The 21,051-nt window shown below is 39.3% G+C and overlaps 1 protein-coding gene across 14 annotated transcripts in view; it reads left to right on the plus strand.

Moving 5' to 3' along the window:
• The window catches only part of ZBTB20 (zinc finger and BTB domain containing 20), a 503,318-nt gene that overhangs the window by 162,646 nt on the left and 319,621 nt on the right, over positions 1-21,051 (plus strand). For all 14 annotated transcript variants that reach the window (XR_012676358.1, XR_012676362.1, XR_012676359.1 and 11 more), the window contains exon 4: positions 12,517-12,592. The gene's annotated coding sequence lies outside the window, so the exon portion shown is untranslated. The remainder of the gene's footprint in view (positions 1-12,516; positions 12,593-21,051) is intronic.

Genomic DNA, 21,051 nt, shown 5'->3' on the forward strand with positions numbered 1-21,051 from the left:
TTATTGCTTTCCTTCTCCCTTGGCTCTAACTATGCTGTGTATTGTTTTAGCTTTTAATCTTCCACTAATGGCGTTAATATTCTAGGGTGAGTGATACTAACAGAGTTATCTGTAGGAGTTCCACTGGCAGTAGCACTCGTTTAATTCTTCTTGGATAGATACAAGCTCAATTTTGGATCTCTGCACTTCAGTCTCCTTTTGAGAGAATTCAGTATGATCAGAAAAGAAGGAACAGATTATCGTTCTCCTCAAAATTCTTGTCTAATCTGGCTTATCTGTCTGTGTCTCTTTCCTTCAGGTAACGACAATGACAGAAATTATTTTTCTTTACTTTACTAGAGGACTTCTTGAAATCCTTAGATGACATTACACACAGTTTCAATTCTATGTTGAAAGTTCTGTTGGTTCTTTTAGCAAGATGTATTTTTCCAAGTATTGCTTAAGAACTTGTATTAAGAAACTTAACAAACGGTATTTTGAACACCTGGAGGAATAAAAATCACTTTCCTACTTAATGCCTCCAACTTTAGTATTAAATATAATCATCCAATATTCTGCACCTGCCAACCTCGAAGTTGTTCACCATACCTTTCAAGAAAATAGCATTGTACCATTCAAAGTGCAAAGGAAAGGTACAACAGAAAAGAAAAATAAGGAATCCTAAAAAAAAAAAACAGTTGTTTTTAGTAAAGGAAACCATGACAGCATTGTTCTTATAACCTGAACTGTGTGAATTTTAAGTTGTCTTTTATAAGCCATATCTGATAAAATGAAAATGTGAAATTTGCATAAAACGTGACAAAATTTGGGATTGGTACAAGTCATGTCCCTTGGAGATGCATACAAGGTTATGAAAAGAAAAGAATGCCTGCATTTCTTTTATATATGTATATACATCTATGTGTGTATAAACAAAAAACTTAAAAAGCAAAAATGCAGAAGTTTCTTTTCACTCTCCTTCCTCCCCCATCCCTACTGTACTTAGTCCTTTCAGCCTCTTTTTTACAGAAAACAAAAAAAGGCACAGATATAAATTTTTAGGGTTGCAAACTATCTTTAAAGATCCCTTCCATTTTAATATTTTTGGCTTTCAAACAATTGCCATTTTACCTAAAAGGGCAACGTGTTTACAGATTGTATGTGAAATCACTTTTGAGAGTAATGTGTTTCCTGAACATCTCTATTTTTAGCACAGTGATAGCTCAAAGCTAAGAACCCTTCCTAATTGGAACTGTACTTGTGGGAACTTAAAGATAGGGTTCTTAATTTTTTCCTGATATGGACACGTCTTAATGTGGGAGGTATCTTAGGAAATCTGAGACAATCCTCCTCTTATTCATAGCTGTGAGGCTTCTCTCCCCTCCAGGTTGGAATTGTTTAGTTTTCTATTTGAGAGCTAACTGTGGTTGCTTCCAGTGCAAAGTTAAATGTTGAATGTATTTTTAGGTGTCTTTTTTTTTTTTTAAATGCAGTTTAGCAGCTGGGAATCAGGTGAGCCAGAGCAATATGACTAACGAGTTTTCTGCAGGCCATCAGCAAGAGCTTCACCACTGGTACCTGGACTGTCATGCGGCTTTAAAAGAAATGGTGGTAGTGCATGACTCTTCAGAAGTCCTAAAATAAACACTGGCCTGGAACGTTTCGGTAGCATTTTAAGAACAATAAGGGAATGCAGATTTAATAGGCTAATATGTTTAAGTGGCCTTGGTACCATCTTACTTAAAACAGTGGGATTTTTTGCAGCCTGCAGAGGTAGGAAATAGTTCTGTACACATTTACTGTGTAGGACTTCCTTCTTTTGGACTTAATGTTGCTTAGAACAAAGAAAAAACAACTTTTCTCCTGTAATTCACAGTGAAAGAAGCATTTTAAAATACGTTAGAGAGATCTTTTTTTTGTCTCTGTGAACATCAGTGCCCTGCTGTACTGGTTATTTTTTATTAATGCAGACTTCCAGTCAACGAGGACAGAAAGGAGATCATTGACTACATGAAATTCTGGGCTGGTTTGAGTTATAGCTCAGGAGATGGAAAGTTCCTCTTTTGCTCAAATATGAGGTTCAGTCAGTTAGAAAACATAAAGCCATTAAAGTCATAGGGCATTGTTAAAGAGTAAAATCTTAAGCTAAAAGAGAGAAATGCATGAGAGAGTGTCTTGCGTCATATGGTTACAGCAGAGGATCTGGTGGCTGGACTTCTCAGTTCTGCTCCAACATCTCCAGATCTGCTGGGGGAATAATGTAGCTTTTGTTGGCATCACTGTATCTCTTCATGGGAAAGAAAGCGCGTTTCCAAATAATTTTGAGATTCAAGGAGGAAAGGCTGAATATGTTTGGCAATTTCTGCCCAGGTACTGTACCAACTGGTTATAGGGACATTTGACTACAAGCAAACCTCCATTCAATTGACATGAAATAATATGATATTTTATGTAATAGTCTCTATGTGTGTGTACTAATAGTCTCTATTAGTACACACAGATGCATAATGAGAATTTATAGGTGTATATAACTCCTAGGATCTTGTACTTTCTCTTGTAAATTATTGCCCTAAAGTTTGGCTTCTTATCATATTTCTTTTTTCTGCTTGCATACATTAGCAACAATCTTAAAAAAGGTAGCCACAGAGTGGAATAGCAGTTGGTGTTTTATTTTCTGGCAGGCTTAGTGTATTTTGAAGTACCTTTACTGTGGAAGATGCAGGTTCAAATTTTGTTCCTTATGCATTGCTTAGTATTGGGGGGGGGAAAGAAGAAGAAGAGTGAGATGGTGCTGGCCTGCATTATTTCAAAAAGAGTTCCTCGGCATATGAAGAGAAACTAAGCAGTTTCTCCATGATAGACCCGCTTTCTTTGTATAGTATTTGTAGAGAACATACTTCAAGAGTGCTGAGCTCTTTCTGGGGGAGGTGCAGAGGAGGGAAGGAGGAGGGTTTTAGATCTTCCATGCAAATTACAGGCAGGTTCATCTTTGGTAAATGTAGATGCATCTCAGTTATGATGACAAAAAATCTTGAAGGATCTCTGCTTTTAATTCCATCAAGGTATATTGAAGAAATAAGAAGTTTAGTTGTATAATATGTAAATGATCCTTTTTTAATTTGTGAATATTATTTTCACTGTCTTAGCAATTGGGCCTGAAATATTTTTCTGGGCTTAGTGGCAACACAAAGGCATTAGATCAAGAACGTTCCAAGATTCAGATTGGCTGGTATTTGCTTATATCACCATGACTGAATGTTACCAGTTTTAAAATGCTTTTTTGTTGTTCAGGAAATTTTAAAACAGCTTTGATTTCAAACATGAAACTTGGCAAGTGACTGGTCCATAATGTGTTCTAATCACTTCTGGTATTTTGGAAAAGACTTGAAAAAGATTGAAGTTGTTATTTTATTAGAAATCTAGTTACCAATTGCATATCTGAACTTTTCTTCTTTACCTGGAACATAATTAGCATATGGCCTTGTAGTCCTTTCCCCAGTATTAGTGTTAACATGATGGAACTTAATTTTGTATTTTGCTATACGCAGTTTTTTGTTAGAATTTTTTTACTGTTAAAAAATTACATACCAGTTTCAATTCTGCAGTTTGGTTGACCACCAGGGGGGTGCATTTGATCTCATCTGTTTTGTTTAAACATAGATTATGGAACAGGTTGAATACCCAACCTTACTTTTCTAATAATAATAATATTTTATTGCCTATTTAGGGGTGTTTTGATTTTTGTAGTGCAAATGGAGCCAGAGTAAATTTTAGTCTTGGCACTTTGAATAATTCAGTCATTGCAGAAGCCCTACTAGTCTGAGCTCATACCTAGCGTGTACTCTTCAACTTATGTATTTGAAGCGGAGATAAGTATTGCATAGATTTAAGTGTGTACACACTATAGCTCAAGGTCCCTGGAATAACTACAAACATAATTTGTATTGGACCAGGCTGCCGGAGGCTGAGGTCTCTGAATCCAGTCCTGCAACATATTTAGATATACTTTGCCTCCAGCAGAAGTAGCCATTCTTTTAAAAAATCCATTTTAAACTTATCTAGTAATTATGCTGTTGCTTTATTAGCTAGATTTTGCAGGATGTGGCTGGCAGCATAAAAACCTTTTTGTTTGTTTTTACTAATATTAAAAGTAAATGGAAGATTTTTTTTCTCCTTTTTTTTCCAAATATTATTTCCTGTTCTGACAGAGTGATCAGTTCAAGTCATTGCTGATATATTCTCTTTTTCTGTATTGTTTCCAGGGGGGAAAAAAATACAATAGAGCTTTGCCAGATCATAATGCAGACTCTGAACTTCCCTGAACTTTTGTCTAGTTCCAGCTTGGTCTGAATTTCACTTCTTGTAGGATGATGTCTAATTAAACAAGAATTGTATATATGGACTTTACCGGGAAATATTTGAGAACTCACATTGGTGTTACATTAAAATTTTAAGCAGCGGATTTACAATACAGTCCAAAGGTCTCAAAGTCCTCTGGTATTAAATTTCCAAAGATTTTTGAGATGAATGAAATTGGGGGGGTTTGGTAGCATTGTCCCTGTAATATTGAATCTCAATAGCCTGTACAATAAGATATTGTTCAGTATCCTCCTTGGGCCTTGAGCTTAATATGGCAGTTACATAAACTGAAATAATGTGAAACTTCTGGGCATGGCTTGTGCATGACATTGTGCAAGATGGAGCTGGTTTTGGACTTCAGGTTAATGGCCTACTGGCAAAAGAATAAATAATGTGCCAAAGTAAACGTGTGCATTGATTTGTGCTTCTGCATGTGGTGGGATGAACTCAGTCCATGCATAATCCGGAAGAGTTCTGATACCACTTGAGGTGCACCTGCTTATATGAAGTCCAAACTTAGCCTATAGCCCTAACTTCACTTTCTATTGTCTATACTTTCTATTAAAAGGTAGCATGTCCCTTCTTACACATCAAAATCCCAAGTTCCTCCCAAGGTCCTTGGTAGACTTGTCGAGGTAAGTTCTGAAGCAAGTGGGCAGAAGGCCCTTTTAAAAACTACTTTACATGGACAAAGTCGGCGGCTGCTTAGGGTAGCGAAATGGTGATGGACCTCCTGTCCATCTGTGTTCCAGGGCCCCAGAAGCCACACTTGCTGTTGCTGCTCTGGAGAGCTGCAAGGGAGTATTGCCACCCCTCGTTCGTTCCACTCCTTTGGCATCAAGTAGAACTACAAATTCATGCCTCTGTGCTGACACCACTTCCCTCCTTGTCTTTTTCTCCTGTGAGAGGAGTATCACATCTTCATCCTAATACTTTCTCTCTGTGCAGCGAAGGACGGGGAATGGAAGTTCTGCGTGTGAACAAGGGAAGGTGGATTCTCACAGTGCAGGCAGAGGGAAGAAGGTGCTTGTCAGGGAGATGGGGTTAGGCTGCTGCGTGAAGGTAGAAAGAGTATTGTACGTCCTGGCAGAAGATCAGAGGTGCCAAAAACATAGATGACGGGTCTCAAAAAGGAGCTGGGTTACTAGGTACAGTCTCCTGATGTCAGATTGCAAGGCAATGGACATTAACGATAAGTCAAGAGTAAGAGTTGTGACAACTTTCCAAAGTTTCTTACAGTTGAAAACCTGCAGCCTTTACTCACTTATTCAGTTTGCTTTTGCTCTCTCAAGAAAGAGGGCAATAAAAGTTATTTTCTCCTTATTCTTGGAGCCGCACAAGTAAGCTGAGGCTGTGGTGCTGGGTTGTGTTCTCCATACAAGGAAAAGGAAAGTTCCAGCATTAGTAAGAGAGAAAGAGGCAGGATATAGTGAACTTCGTGTCTTGCTGATACTGCTGAGTTTATCCTGGCAATATTCAACTGCCATGTTTAATTGCTCAACACTTAGGGATATTTAGAATTCCAAATAAAGATTTATCACTTTGATCTTCTCTACCATATGTCCCATGAAATGTATGTGCATTGCCATGTGGTTTTTCGTTTCACCTCAGTGTATTGCCTTTCATCCAAGATCTTGCCCTTTCTAGATAAGGGTCAGTCTGAACTTCTTCGGGGCAGATCTGTGAAGAAAGTGGAGAGGGAGTAGCCATTAAACTGCAAGTATTACGTGTACACAGTGTCTCTGTGGGGACAACTCAATGTCATCTCCTGTACCAGAAATCAGCAACAAAAAGGCTTTAACTGTCCAGGGCAGTGGAAATTCAGGATTACAACTAAAGGAGGACCCTGTTTCCAAAGAAGAATGTAAGGACGTTATATGTGATTACTTTAAACTTTAAAATTTTAATCATTAGAATTAATATCCTTACTCTAAGAAAAGAAGCCAGATGATCTTCCCTGACCACAGTGGCTGCAATTTTTATTATAGTTTGCTTTGCAAGGGAGCCGGTTTCATAACTAGACCATATTGGTGCAGAGTAACATGACAAAGTCATATAGTCAAACAGTGAAAACCTTGTATTTCTGAGTTCAAAACCAAATTCTGTATCAGTATTTGATAACATTTTTTACTTTTTGAGATATATTATATGTGTGGCTCATGCACATCTCCATTATTTAGATCTTACAGTTTTTGATTCCTTTTGCATTTGATACGTTCCTTATTTCTGAATCATTAGTTTTGGATGCTGTCAATATTTACATTCTTTTTCTCATCCTTAATGAATCTGTTTAATGATAATAGTCCTAGCACCTATTGCTCGGCATCGGAGTAGATTCTTCTTTCTATTCTTATCTAATACCATTGATTAATAACTCATTGCTTCCTATCTGTCAGACAGTTTTTATCCACTTTATTGTATTATTATCCAGACCATAATTCTCTAGTCTCTCTATGAGCTTCCTGTGTGGTACTGTGTCAAAGGCCTTGCTAAAATCCAAACAAATTATATCCGCCACATTTCCTTTATCCGCCCAGTTTGTCACTGCACTGAAATACCCATCACAATGAAACATTTATTGATGTAAGTTTCTGTGTTAAACCAGAATAAGTGTGAAGGTTCTGCTGTGATTATATGATAGCGCCTGCTTCTTAACAGGTATTATCATTTTATGCACTAAAGATAATTTGAGCCATGGGAGATGATACCATTCAACGAGTGGTGAGGCTGTGAAGATCAAAGCATTACGAACCTTGAAAAGAAGTGGGAGAAGCTTATATGCTACAATAACTTGTAAAGGGCATAAGCGAAGTCCTCAAGCTGTATTCCAGGAGATGCTCAGAGAATATCAGCTTCAGAGCTGCTTCACAAAAAACTGTATCTTCAGAGAAAGAATTGTTTGGGCAAGGCCTCGTTAAAGCTGCATGCTGTCACTGTTCCTGTTCCTTGGGAACATAAACAGGATCTAGGGACAGCTTGTGCAAGAAAACAGTTGGAATAGGGAATATCGTGGTTTTCAGCAGCCAACTTGATTACCATCATCGCCCCCGCGTAGGAGGAAAGCTTCAAGAGGTATTTAGAAGGATGCTGCGTCCCACCTGGCTATAGCAGAACTACCAGTTAAACTGCACTTTAGGAGTCCAGGTCAGGTCTTAAGTGCAGTTATAAAGAGACTAACTCTTCAGTGGGTTGAGGAGTTCAGCTTCTAATGTGCTTTCACAGCTGAGCTTCGCAAGTGCCGTTGCTTATTCTCTTAGCAGTAGGAATAAATGAGAGGCGTGGACTGTCCTATCAAGGGTTCCAACACGTTTAACAGGTATGAGGGCCCTTGTGGAAAAATTGCATCCAGCACCTTTTTCGGAGTGACCATCAGGGTTGATTATGCATCGCAACTTTGATTCGGTTGAGTGTCTCTAACTTTCTGAAACCTGAATTTCAAGGAGTGTTAGTCTTTGCCTAAAGGCAGTATTTTTCATACTTGAATGAAAATAGTTCAAACACTATTGGGGGGGCGGGGTGTGTGAAAAGTAGCCAAAAATACACCTTCCTCCTGATTAAAATGCTTTTCTAGCTGAAACAGCCATGGTTTGGAAATTAAAATTTGTAATGTATACAGTCTTCACTGGGAAAGTAAACTCAAAAGATGAATGCCATAAAGAAAACGAAATCTCTGTGGGCACACAGGTTTGCAGTGAACTAGTAACAGATGGAGATTTACCATTTTGACAAAGAAACCTTTGGTCTCCTCTTGTCCGTTACTGCAGTGGCAGGAACCCTCTATCCCAGCACAATGCCGTAGATTGTCTTCTGCTTCTGTTCTACTGAATCACAAAAAAACCCAGGTTTCTCCCATATGCAGCCCTGCGACCCTGGTTTGAGCCACGGTCCTAGGGTTAGGAAGAAGCCCAGTTCAGTGCTGCTATACCATACAAATGGCCATGAGTTCAAAGACAGAACTGGAAATGAGCAAAACTCCTGTGTACTTTTGAAAGTGTACAAAGGGCTCCAATTCAGGAAAACATTCCTTTTTGGGAGGATTCTTTAAGCACAGTTGTTACTGGTGTTTTTTTTTCCCCCCCCTCTTTTTTATTCTATCCCCTCAAGACAAGAGAATGGTGACACAAAATAAACCTGTTTATAGAGAACTAGTACCAGCTAAAGTGCATTCACCTTAAAAAAGCAGTAGTGTAATGCTATATCTGTGTTAATAAGATTTGTTCTTTTGCACTACTGATGAGCATTGTGCTGGTGTGTCTATACTAGTTCCAATTTCAAGGTTTGCTTATTTTTTGTTAGATGAGGAGCCTAACTAGATGAGGAGGTGCAGCATCGACCTCCCTCTCTGATTTCTGTGACACAATTAGTCCATGGCCCTCCTTGTGTTTTCAAACCTAAAATGCCAGAAAGTAATCTGGGCTATATCCTAAGTAATTGTTTGGATTCTGAAGTTGGAATGAGGTCTCTTGACTTATTTGGCCCCTGAGCTTATTTGAAAATTCTCTTGAAAGTAATGGGCTTGACTTTTTTTGTTGGTGTTTTCCCTCCCCCGCCCCTTTCCCTGGTTGTTGAAGAGAGCTTTCTTAATAATCAGTGAGTTTTTTTTCCTGAGTAAGGACATCAGTATTTTACTTTCTCTGAATAGTTACTTGTGGCAGTTGCTTCATCATTGATTTGCAGTTCCAGAAGTAAGAGCAATGATATGAGCAAGTACTTTGAAAAAGATCAATTGACTGATGTTGTAAATTCTATGTAGAAAATTCAAAAGATATCAATAAGTGTAGTGCTATATTCTCTCCTAGCCTTCCCTCTCCCCATAACTAATCAACTGTCTATGATTCTCATTGACCTGCTCCAGCTGACTTCACGTATTCAAGGAAAATCAAACCGTTACAGATACGGAACTTCCTTATTGGTAAGAGGTTGCAGAAGGCTGACATCTTCTGAAATATTTTCCGATAACAAACGATACTTTTTTCCTTCTCTTTAATTTTTAGATGGAATGAATGTGGTTCTTATGAAAGTGGGGGACTAGACTATAAACACGAATCAGGCACAGTACAGTCAGGTGCCATACAAGTCGTGGAATATTGCTAATGAACTTCGGTCGTTGTACAATCAATAGCTTTGCTCTCACAGTTTTCAGGCTCTGCATTAACTTTATGGCAAGCAAGAATCATGAGAAAGCAAAGAGAAATGTGTTTACCTTCTGATATTTGTTTTTAAAGCCTTTACGGAGAGCTAACACTTGTTCTCCTTGTTAACACTCTGTTAGCGTACCTCATTCCTGACCTGCCATACTCCTCATTCTTGCAATTCCAGCGCTTGGGCCTCTCAAGCAGAAGTTCACCGGCTGTTCTTGAGCCGCGTCCCTTGCTTTTCAGAAAGAGATTAGGGCACTCCTTTCAGACAATGGTCTCCTGCCCCGCAGTGCTAAGCACGCTCACCCGTGCACAGGAATGCAGGCCTCCTGCTTAAGAAGCTGCCTCCATTTCTACCTCTCGCTCATACATACCTGCCTAAATCATTTCATCTCGAGATCACAGGTTTCTCAGTTTGTAAAATGAAAGAGATTACTAAAGTGGCAACGATTGGTATTCTGAGCTTAATGAGGTTTTCTGTAGGTTTTGCTCCGGGTTTAACTCCAACCTGTCGCTAAAATAGCTCTTCGAGATGCTCTGCCTGTGTGTGTTGTATGTCAGGTGTTCTGTTAACTACGGTTATTTAATTGAAGTTTTTCAAGATGGCAGTGAACATGCTCTCACAGCGAGCTGTTTCCGAGGCTCTATTTCTTCTAATGGGTAGATCGTAGCGTGTGCCGGTTAGGCCTGCCTTGAGGAAAGGGGCCGCTTTATCTGCAGGCACTATGCCCCGCTGCTTAACTTGCAAAGTAACGCCAGATGTTGCACGTCCTTCTTTTCCTTTCCAATCGGAAGAATGTGCACGGAGCAGGAAGGTTAAAACTTCTAGGAAAATACACTGAAGAGCAGTCGTTAGGATGGTGCCCGGCATGGGAAGGGGGTGCTGTACCTTTGTGCTTTGATAGGAGAGGGCTAAATGCTTCCTCGTTCTCTACCAGAAAATGGGTATTTTGGACAAAATTCACCGTGATGAAGTCCGTGCACCAATTTATTCCTATTTAGGTCATCAGAATAGGGCTTCAGAGGCGCAGTCTGTATGCTGGCTCTCTATGCAGGGATACATTTCACCCTCAGTGAATGCTCTTTGTTTTCTCAGTTGAGGTCAGTTTTTCATTGCATTCATTAAAAGAAATAGCTTTGGATTGAAAGTACTACTGCCCCTCTCCTTCCCTGCCAGCAAGCCAGCATTCCAGTCCTGAAGATGTTAGAAAAGGGTAAAATTGGAAGGGGAAGGAAGGGAAGGGAAGGGAAGTTCAGAGGCTGAAGCTGTTACCACTTATCTGACAGTTGTGCTGTGGCCTACTTCTGATGGACTTCAGGGCTTTTTTGTGTGGATTTCTCCACTGTTCCTCTGCCTATCTTACTAGACGCCAATCAGGAGAAAGAAGGATAGTTATTTGATGTAAAGATTGTCTAAAGGACGAGGAACATGTTTCTCAAATGATTCCTTCACGAAAAATTTCATCGAAGCCTATAAAGGTTGTTCTGTGGCAGCATCGTCCTGCTGCCTCTGTCTGGGGGCTCTTGTTCCTTCATTTGGATGCTCAAGAATTGGTTCTGCATAAGATCTGATAATTCTTGCTGTGCTGTCCCCTTCCACGCTCTCTGCTTTGCCTCCTGCTTTTTAATACGTCTTGATCTTGACAGAGTGGAAAAGTTAAACCTAAAAATAAGTTCCTGAGCTCATTCCCGTTTGTGGTATACATGTGTGTATGAACATGTTTGTGTGACAGTATATCATCTGATCCAGTGCATTTCTTTTTAAACATCTCTGGGGACAGATTGGGAAGGCTCATATAACACTGAAGTCGGAATAACTGGGTTTTTACTCATGGGAGAACAAAGAAAAAATTTCACTTAGGAATTGCCCCCAGCCTGTGGGACATTCAAAATCGGTATTAGATTCGCATCCAGGATTTATTTGCAGATCTCTGTCAGTGTGCTGCTGGTGAAGAGAATAGCTCTGACTTTGAATGGGGTAAATTAGGCAAGTTCTGCTGTCACCTTTTAAAAATAAAATTTAATCAAGATTTGATTTGTTTCTTTAATGAATCATTGGTGCATTGTATATGGCTGTGTGTATTGCTGTATGGTTTGTTGTTATGAGGCCAAATCCTGACAACTTATTGCAAAATTGTTCTAATTTATTATTAATATTTTTTGTTTTTCTCATTTCTCCTGGTTTTCGAGCCTTTATAATTAGTTATAATTAAAACCACAGGTTTTAAACTCCAGTCTAACATTTAAAGTCATATTTATGGTGCAACCCCTGGAGTTTTATTGTCATTCCAACTGCATTTTGGAAAAAAAAATTTTTTTTTTTTTTGCATCTGTTCAAATGCTATGTCTACAGCTACCACTTCTTAATCATCTCTTTTGCACAGTAAAACGACATTTATTTTACATGATAAGAAACCTTGCAGTTTTATAGGGTAGCTATTTCATATCCCTTAACAAAAGGGTGCAAGGGACCTTTTGCCTTGTACACTTTAAAAACAGCTTTCCTCTTTTTGAACTTGTCTGTCTTTCTCTGCTTCTCCATGCAACCGTCTGAAAGTGCTACATGCTGTAGAATGAATTTAAAAAAATGTTGTTGGCTGGCATTATGTAAAACCATATTTTCCCTTTTGGTGCGTATGTTCTGGTCCTAGCAATGTCCTTGTTTTGCTGAAATTAACATTTTTCTCCTCACAGTCGTTGGTATGTGATGGTGTTTTTCTCTTCTTTAATTGTGATGCTTATTTTTTTTTAATTAGTATAAGGTTGATTGTTAAAATTAAGTGGCAGAAGGCTTCTTTCCAAGTTATTCAGAGATCTTTTGCTGAAGAAATATATTTTGCTACTCTCAATTGCCTTTTTCCCCTTCTTCTTTCATTGCAAACTACTCTGGGAAGAGCTTCTTTTAACAAAAAAAAAAAAAAGGCTACGCTTGACTGATAATGCATTGCTTTGGATGGTGAAACATTATGAAAGTTTAATTTTTAATTAAATCTGAAATACCAATTATAACTGAAAGAGATTTTAACCTGTTTCTTTTCAGACTGCCTGAAGTTACATTGTAGATGCTGAAATCACTGCACCTTAAAAACAAAAAGATTAAGCTGCACTGCATTCCTGTAAGTAAAAGCTTTTCCGGTATCTTTTGTCCGTATTTTTCCTCTATATGCATCTAAAGTGTTACCACAGTAGCTGGTCTTGGATAAAGGTCAGAGTCCCCTTGAATGGGATTTAGAAGTTCAAAGGATCTTTTAGTTAAAAATTAAAACTGAACTTACATCTTGCAGATCTTTAATGTCAGACCCTTGAATAGATCATTCTTTCCTGCTTTGTTTTGAATATTATTAGGAATAGCATGCATCTCTCTGTCTGTTGACTTACAGTTCCTGTCGCTTTGTCAGTGAGGATTTCTGCACTTCGGTGCAGAGATAACAGAAAGTAGCAGAAGATTCCTTATAGCATAAAATATAGTTTATTCTCTTTTCGTGATGTCATAACAAATTTTTCTTCTTTACACAAGAAAAAAACCGAACAACTTTCTGATGACATCACAGGGGGCTTCGGCTGCTTTAGGGTGTAGACGAAGGCAGAAATGCCTAATTCAACTGTGCTGTGACATAACAAAACAGTCAAAATAACGTCTTATGTGTCTCAGTAAGAAAGGAGTCTCTTTCTAAGAGCATAGTTATTCCATAAATGCAAGTCAGATTCTACATCAGTCTGATCTAGCCTTATTTAGAATCTGTGTATTGAATGTATTTGGGACAATAATTAAGATTTGGAACTTCAGTGGCTGAACAACAGGCACGCAAAAGAGGATTGAAAAATATAGTAGATTCAGATACTCTGAATTTAATGGAATAATATATGAATAAAAATCCAGGAGCTTGTAGATAGTAGGAAAAAATTGATTTTAGTTGGACAGTACAAAGCTGTGGAATATTACAAAGCAAACTTGGTTTGTTTTCTTGTGCAGTCTGTAATGAAATCCAGAGCCTTCTTCCAAAGTGGTACTTTTGTACTTCAGTGTTAAAATATTTTAACTATTACATGGAATTTTTCCTTCCTTCCCCCGTCTTCCCCCAATTTTTTTTTTAAATTGTATTTCAATGATTTATTTTAAACTAGCTGAAGGGTACAGTACACTGTGGGCAGCTAATGCATGCCCCTTCCAGCGTGGAGCGCCAAGCATGACTCAGGCAGGCAGATTGTGCCATTCTGGCTCTACTCCATTGTGTTTTTACATTATTGGCAAGGGCCATGCCATTGTGTTGTTTAAATATTGTGTATTAACTGCAGGCTGTGGCCAGTGAATAGTATTTAACATTTTCTGCTCATCATTCCTGAATATGAGCAGCTTCCCTGGCCACCAGAGGTTAACCTTGCAATTACACTGGTGAGCCGAGTTGAAAACACTCATGGATTTGCTGGACCCAGCAGCAATTTAATGGTAGGTGTTGGAGGAAAAGTGGGAGAACACTTCTGAATCTGTGAGTACAGAATTTCAAAGTTGTCTTGCAATTTTGTGTGAACAATCAGGAGAACTTTTGTGGGAAAGTAGAAGTAATTCTCCTTCCAAAATGCAGCAGCGGAGTGAGGAGTGAATTAAGGCAAGTTCTTTGAATCCTTAGGATCCAGATGGTCAGTAAGTCCTGCATAGACAGCCCTAAGGCAAAATACCAGGTAGCAATATATGGGCCTGATGATTGGTGCTGGCTGGAATGGGCTTTTTTTAGTTATATGAGACTCTAGGCTTTGGAGGGGAAAGAAATACACAAGGGTAAAACTCGTGTATAGGAAATTTTTTTTTTTTTTTTTTTTTTTTTATCATCGAGGGTGGCAAGCACATCAAGGCAGAGATGTTGAGCAGGTTGCTCAAGGTCAGAGTAAATCAGTGGTCAAACTGGGAATGGAGTCTGGGGTCACGACTCCCAAGTTTGTTCTGTTCTGCCCTGCCCAGTTCTTCTTTCCATTCCATGAAGTAAACGTCTAAGTTTCTAATCTTTGAGTTTCTTGTGTCATTTGCTTCTTCGAAAAAAAAAAAAAAAAAAATACCCCACCTGTAAACTTCTAGCTGCTCCTGAGTTCTGTAGCCTTGGCATACAGCCTGTCTTTGGAATACAGAAGCACAAGGCGGGGGAAGTTTAGATATGCACATCTATACTGTAAAATGAGGATGTGATTCTTGCTATATCTTGTGCCCATGTAACTAGTAACTTGGCACAGTAAAAATGGGGGCACCTTCGTTATAGGAAGTATGCTTTAAGGATTTCATTTGTTTCCTATGTATGTTCAGGTGTCTCTAATTGTAAGATCTTTAAAAGTGAACTTCCCAGTATGGCTTTCCTGTATTAACCTGAAAATAGGAAGAAGAAAAGGCAAGCCGTGTTCTGGTAGTTTTCTGGTTTTTTTGAACTGGATTTCGTTAATTGAAGGGTGGAAAACTTGCTTTAGGGTAGGGGTGTCCCTAAAGCAACTGATTAATATAAGATGGGCTAGATTTTCAGCTGATACGAAAATATCCTTGACTTGATACATGGCATTAGAAGAAAACACAGATTCACAACGCGTGAACATCTGGCAGGCAGTTGCATAAAAGCACAGCCTTCTAAATGTAGTGCAGGCATGCTCTTAATGGAAAAGTTCTGTGGGCTGGATTCGTGCTATGTTGGGTGCTCTGGCCATGTTTTGCTATGTACTAAAGTTATGTAGATTGATAGGCAAGTAGATCCATTGAGGTCCACGGGACTACTCAAATACTTTAAGTATGTGGTTAAGTACTTTGCTGTTGGCAACTAACCCCAAATAGGATTAAGTCTACTATGAGGAGCTACCTCTGCTCACATTCAGCGTCTACTTGATTTTAGAAGGAGACAATGACAACGTATTGTGTATGAAAGAAAAAGATTCTGTACACACAACCTGAAAACCTATTCAAGAGACACACTGGATGTGCTCTCAAAGCAGTGGTTTTAGTTACATTGCCATCGGCTAACACCAGTAAGGAGTATACGATGCTTTATTTTTGTTAAAAAGAGAGATTTTTCAAGGTTTCAGCCTTATGCAGCCTTGTGATCTGATTACTGACCAAGAGATCCAGTGCTCTGATCTTGATGGATGCTGACTCATTGAGTGGCATTGGACAAGTCATTTAACCTTGCTGTGCCTTGTTCAGCAGATCAGTCTTTCAATCTGGTTCAAACTGATACAGCTCTGTGAACATTACTGAGTTTGTGTTTGCAAAGCTCTTGGAGGAGAAATAGTAACCATTGTTATTATTAATAAGTATATTGTGTAGACAAATCACGAGGGATGGAGATGCAGCCACTCATGGGGGTGATCTTTCACAACTCACTTGTGCCTTTGTTTAATTCCATCATTCAAAGGTATCAAGGCCAACTCCAATTTACAGAAGTATTTCTCATGTCACTCTCCCCACTGTTGAGTATTTTATTGTTCGTGTTCTCTCTCCGTCTGTTTCTCTGCTACTTTCCTCCATGCTGAATTAACCTTGCATACCAAACTTTATTCCCCTTTTTTGTATTATACAGCAGAGACATTTGTGTAGCCTCCAAATTACAGAGAGCAAATTCATTTTGTCTGGTGATTGTTTGCTGATGATGTATGAAACAGACAGAAGACAGTTTGAATTTTCATAAGTTCAATTGAGCTTGCAGGCATAAGGACAGGAGCAGGCAGAACCCAAGCCAATGTGACACAGTAAGCTGGCATTCCAAGAGTGCGTGCTGCCTGTGTAGCGTCAGGATGTCAGGGCTGAGAAGGACTTCGTCCATCACAGTAGTGTTTTTAAATGAAGGAAGAGTTTTGAAGCAACAAACAAGCTACCCTACCGTGTTCTTTACAGTGCAAGAATCCCTGCGGTTCCTGATGGATATGGGATCTGTCCTTCCCTCTTGTAACTTGCTGTTTTAACTAGGATCTCATGTCTAAGATAGGCTTTGTTGCGCCCTGCAAATTCCCAGTTCCTATTCCTCTAACAAAGTATAAACCCTCAATAGTTTGTTAAGCTGGGTTTTTTTGACGCAGAAGTTACTGGCTTGTAGAAGCTACGATGGAGAAGACTTGTACAAATGTGAAATGAGTATGTATGTGTGCTTCCTTTGAACAAAGATCAATGTCTTGGGGCTGACTGTCACTGAGGAATTGTGTTAGCATTAACAAAGAGAATTAATTTTGCCTTTTCCCCTTCGTATACCAAGGCATTAATGCAGAAACTCATGGGGATAAATTCTGCCCTGATTTCTACCTGTGGAACCCCAGTGGAAATGTGGAGAGGTCAAAAATGTTTGTCAAGGCAGAAATTGTCCTAGTGTTAAAATTGTTGAGAAAGCAGAAACAGGTTGATTGTTATCTGGCCCAGGGGCAAGAGGATACGGAGGAGCCCTACATGGCATTGTATGCTTCTGAAAATGTTGCTTTTGTTGTATGTTAAGGAGAATATGAAAAAAAATATTCTAGTGAGTGAAAAGTTATAATCAGGAGCACAGTGGTTAATTGTTCTTCATATCCACTGGGAGAAAGACCTAAAGAAATCCGTTCAACAAGCAGTGAAAATTACCAAGTTACATATTAAGAACCATGTTCTGACTGTATTGATTGTAAAGCACTGGGACGCACAACCTGTAGGTACTGTGGAAGCAGGGGAGGTTTCTTTTTTTAAGAAATGGCTTTGAAAACCACCTCTCGGGGTGTGCTAGAACTCATCGTAAGGCAGAAGACCAGACTGGATGCGTTCTGTTGCTCCCTGGTGTTTCTCTGATTCAGCGTACCGTTTGGGAATGTTGGTATGTGGCTAATACATTCCTGATTAATAAAGCTTAATGTTCCCAAAAGATCCCCAGGGTTCTCATTTTTCCATCCTCTCATAACTGAAACCATACTGGCTCTTCAAAGATTTCATTGGGCTGCCAGCATTTTGCTTTGACCCTTCTTTTTTTAGAGAAGGACAGGGGAGGGAGTCCTATAGACACCGAGGGAAAATTTTCAGTCGCTGTCAGTCTGCATGGTTTCTTTCCAGTCGGTGCACAAATGCTGATTTGTTTCAGTTACTGGTTTTTAAAATTTGGATGAATGGAGACACTCCAGGTATTGCCTGATACAAAGGCCTCTGACACAGATCGTGGAGAGAGTTGAAAGTTGCAAATAGGATTGATGATCAGAGCAAATATGTAATGGGGCTGTAGTAAAGCCTGCTACAAAAAGGTAAATGTCTCAGGAGATGGGGAGCTTTGTGATTGTCTCTGTTTTCTGAATTTTCTGTAAACATCCTTGAAAGATGAAACTGCAATGAAACTGCAAATTCAAAATGCAGTTGGCCAGCCTGAAAATTTTGTTAGTTCTCAGGTTGGTTTTAATCAGTCCCGTTCACAACTTGGCACAAAAAAAGATTTGGGGATGATTGACGATTAAGTCCCTTGTGCTTTTTTTGTTTTCTTGCAAATGTTTAAGGTTTCTTTTTTCTGGGAGGCGGAGGGGTTGTGTGGGGCTTTGTTTGTTTGTTGTTGTAGGTCTGTATGCTAAGGGCATCAGTTGTAGTGTACAAATGGGTAGAATCCCAACTTTTTTCATAGGTCATAGCTCTTGTTTTTGCAGAATAGTGGCCACAATAGATAAAGATAGGAAAATGGCTCTCCAGCATGTGGTTGCTTTACTATATAAAGGAGTATGGGTTGTGATTCACTCATATTAAAAAGGCATGGGAATATTAGCGTTGATTCCCTGAGTAGCACTACTTTAGTAAGTTGCAAAACACTTCAGCATTTCAGCACCTGAAGATGTTATGGTGAAGGTGGAAAATCTTTCACTCCATTTATCAAAGCATTTGCTGGTCTACTTCGAGATAAAAGAAAGACTAAATACTATTGAGCAAGGAAAGTTATCTTAGACCAGAGATGTCATCAGATAAGTTACAAAAGGAAAAAAGGCAACATAGACCTGGCCTTTTCCAAGCCTTGGTAGTCTTATTTTGTCCTATCCAAAATGAAATTCTTCAGTTAAACCAGTGTATAATGGGAGGGACTCCACAGAAAGGCATTGTGGTTATTCTATATTTACATCAGTGTCCCTGAGGACACTCTCACTGAATCATTTCAAATTCCAGAGTCTGATGTAGGGCAGTCTGATGAATGTAAGTTACCCAAACTTTCTGGTCTGTTTTCTTCATTAGTGTAAGTGGTCTAGCTCTGAATTTTACTATAGAGGATCTGGTTCTTCTTATTGCCCTCTTTCCTGTCATTGCCCCTACATCTAGGTAATAGATTAGAAGAGATTTTAATCTCAGTTGTGTAAAAATTGGTCTGTTGTTTTCAACAGTTTCCAGTGGCACGAGAGAGATCAGAATATTTGTTTTATTTATTTATTTTTAAAAATAAATCATCTACTGCTGACATGTCTGTGGCTTTGGTGCCAGTACACGCTCTGCAGGGCCTTCAGAAGTCTGACAGGGAATGCTGTCCTTCAAATACATATTTTAACAGTCCTGTATTTCCTCATGACAGAAGGATTCCTCCAGCATCATATGTGTCATCATCTTATAGTGTTTTGGTTCAAAAAGGACTTAGTTCTTGTTCCTTGCTTCCTTCTCTTATACCTCTCTCCTGTAGGAGCTTGCAGGAGCTGGCAGCAAGATAGCCGGATTGGAGATAGTGAGCACTTGGCAGATCGGTCTGTGCCATTAAAGGCCATTGGAAAAGTATTTGGCTTTGTAAGATGTTTTGGTGTCAGTAATAACTGAAGGCACCTCTGAGTCAGAGCCTGCATTAACAAATTTTTTTGAACCCATTGCTTTCCTTGGCAGATTTTTTTTTTTTTTAGTTGCCTTCATAATGTTTCCTGAGAAGTTTCATTCTCCTTCATGTAATGTTCTCATGGAAATTTTGAATAATGAAAATCTTTTGTAAAATGGAAGAGTGTTATCTCATTTCTTTCAAGACTGGCAATGAGTAACCGAGAATCCTGTGTCTCTTAGCAGCAGAACCTTTTCAAGGAATTAGGTAGGTATTTCCCAGCAGCAATGATAGCAGTTGTGCGCCAGATCACTGCATGTCTTCTCTGACTATGAACCGGCTTAGGTCATGATCCTGCAGTCCCAGTTCATTTAGGTAGGGTATAGTGGCACAGTTCCTGTGTGTATAGTTTGCAAGATCAGACCATCAATGGGAAAATCTGCCGAACATCAGAGACTGAGCCGGAGGCAGATGAATTCTCATCTCTCCTCAGTTTCTTTTTCCATTCATTAGGGTTTTGAGCAAGAAGGGTAATCTGTTTTGTCATGTGTCTTGCCCTGTTTTAATACACAGCTAACCTTCTTATGTCTGAGCGGCTGTCACTTCTCCAGAACAAGTAATACTGGATTGCTGAAGCAAACAACTATAAAATGATCACCCTTTGGGGCAGGCTTAGTGTGTAAATGACAGCTTTTGCCTGGATGCAGTTAACAACTAGAGGGAAATTCCAGCGGTCGGGCATCACACGAGCCTGAGGAATGCAGAGAGAGTGTGTTGAGGGACCAGAAATCAGGTGACCAAGAGGGTATAGAATTGCATTAGTGTATCATCCTGACAGGAAATATAGCACAATTAGAAGTGAGAAATCTCTGAGTCAACAGGCAAGGTTGCTATAGGTGTTGATGCTTATGGATGGCACCTGAATGTAAGAGTTTTGATTCCTTATAATTGTTTTAATCCTGCAGGAAGGAAAGCATTATGCTTTTTACCTTTGTCAGGGCTTCGGTGCTATTGAATTTGTTCCGTTGCCTCTTGGTCATGTGAAAATCACCCCAGAAATGATACTGTTTGCTGTTTCTTCCTGTGTCACAAATTGACATGTTACTACTTCTCAGCCTCTTTTTGTGTGTGTGTGTGTGTGTGTGTGTGTGTGTGGTTTAGAAAATACTGCTCTTTACAGCTACATCTGCCCTTATTCTGATCACGCTTGCCATTCAGGAAGACATTTGTTTGCCATGACAAACTCCTGTTCACTTTACCAGTCTTTGTTATGCTGCGGTGGTCTTGCATCTATGTGCTGACATATGTGAATCTAGAACTGCGCTGTAGAAAATCTTCAGATATTAGTACAACCCTGAGTATCTGGCAAATATTTAGTGTCCTCTGGATACCAGTCACGGTCACCTCAAATGTTTTCCTGCCCTGTTCAGGGAACTGTCCTCTGGCAAGAGTACTGGAGAATTCTTCATGCAGGAAGGTAATCACAACTAGTATGTATGATTATAATCTATAACAAATATGAAATCTTTTATATTAATGTGTATGTTTTTGGAGTGGTACTAAACCAAAGCTTTGCATTCAGATAGTCCCTGAACTTCTGGGGTTCTCAAAACTTCATTCTCTTCTCATATGTGAAGTCTTAGACTGTTGCAGATACAGAAATCAATGATGAAAGGCCACTTTGCTACCAGGTCCAAATCTATTTTAGGGGCTTTAAAGCTAGATGCAGTAACATTTAGGTGCTTGACTCCGAGTGGAATTCAAACCCCAGAGTTAGGGTCTTTATCCAGTACTTGGGATGTGTTAAGGGCAAAGGGAAGAATCTTGCTGGG

This window comes from Calonectris borealis, chromosome 1, assembly GCF_964195595.1.
Source record: "Calonectris borealis chromosome 1, bCalBor7.hap1.2, whole genome shotgun sequence".
Lineage (NCBI taxonomy): Eukaryota > Metazoa > Chordata > Aves > Procellariiformes > Procellariidae > Calonectris > Calonectris borealis.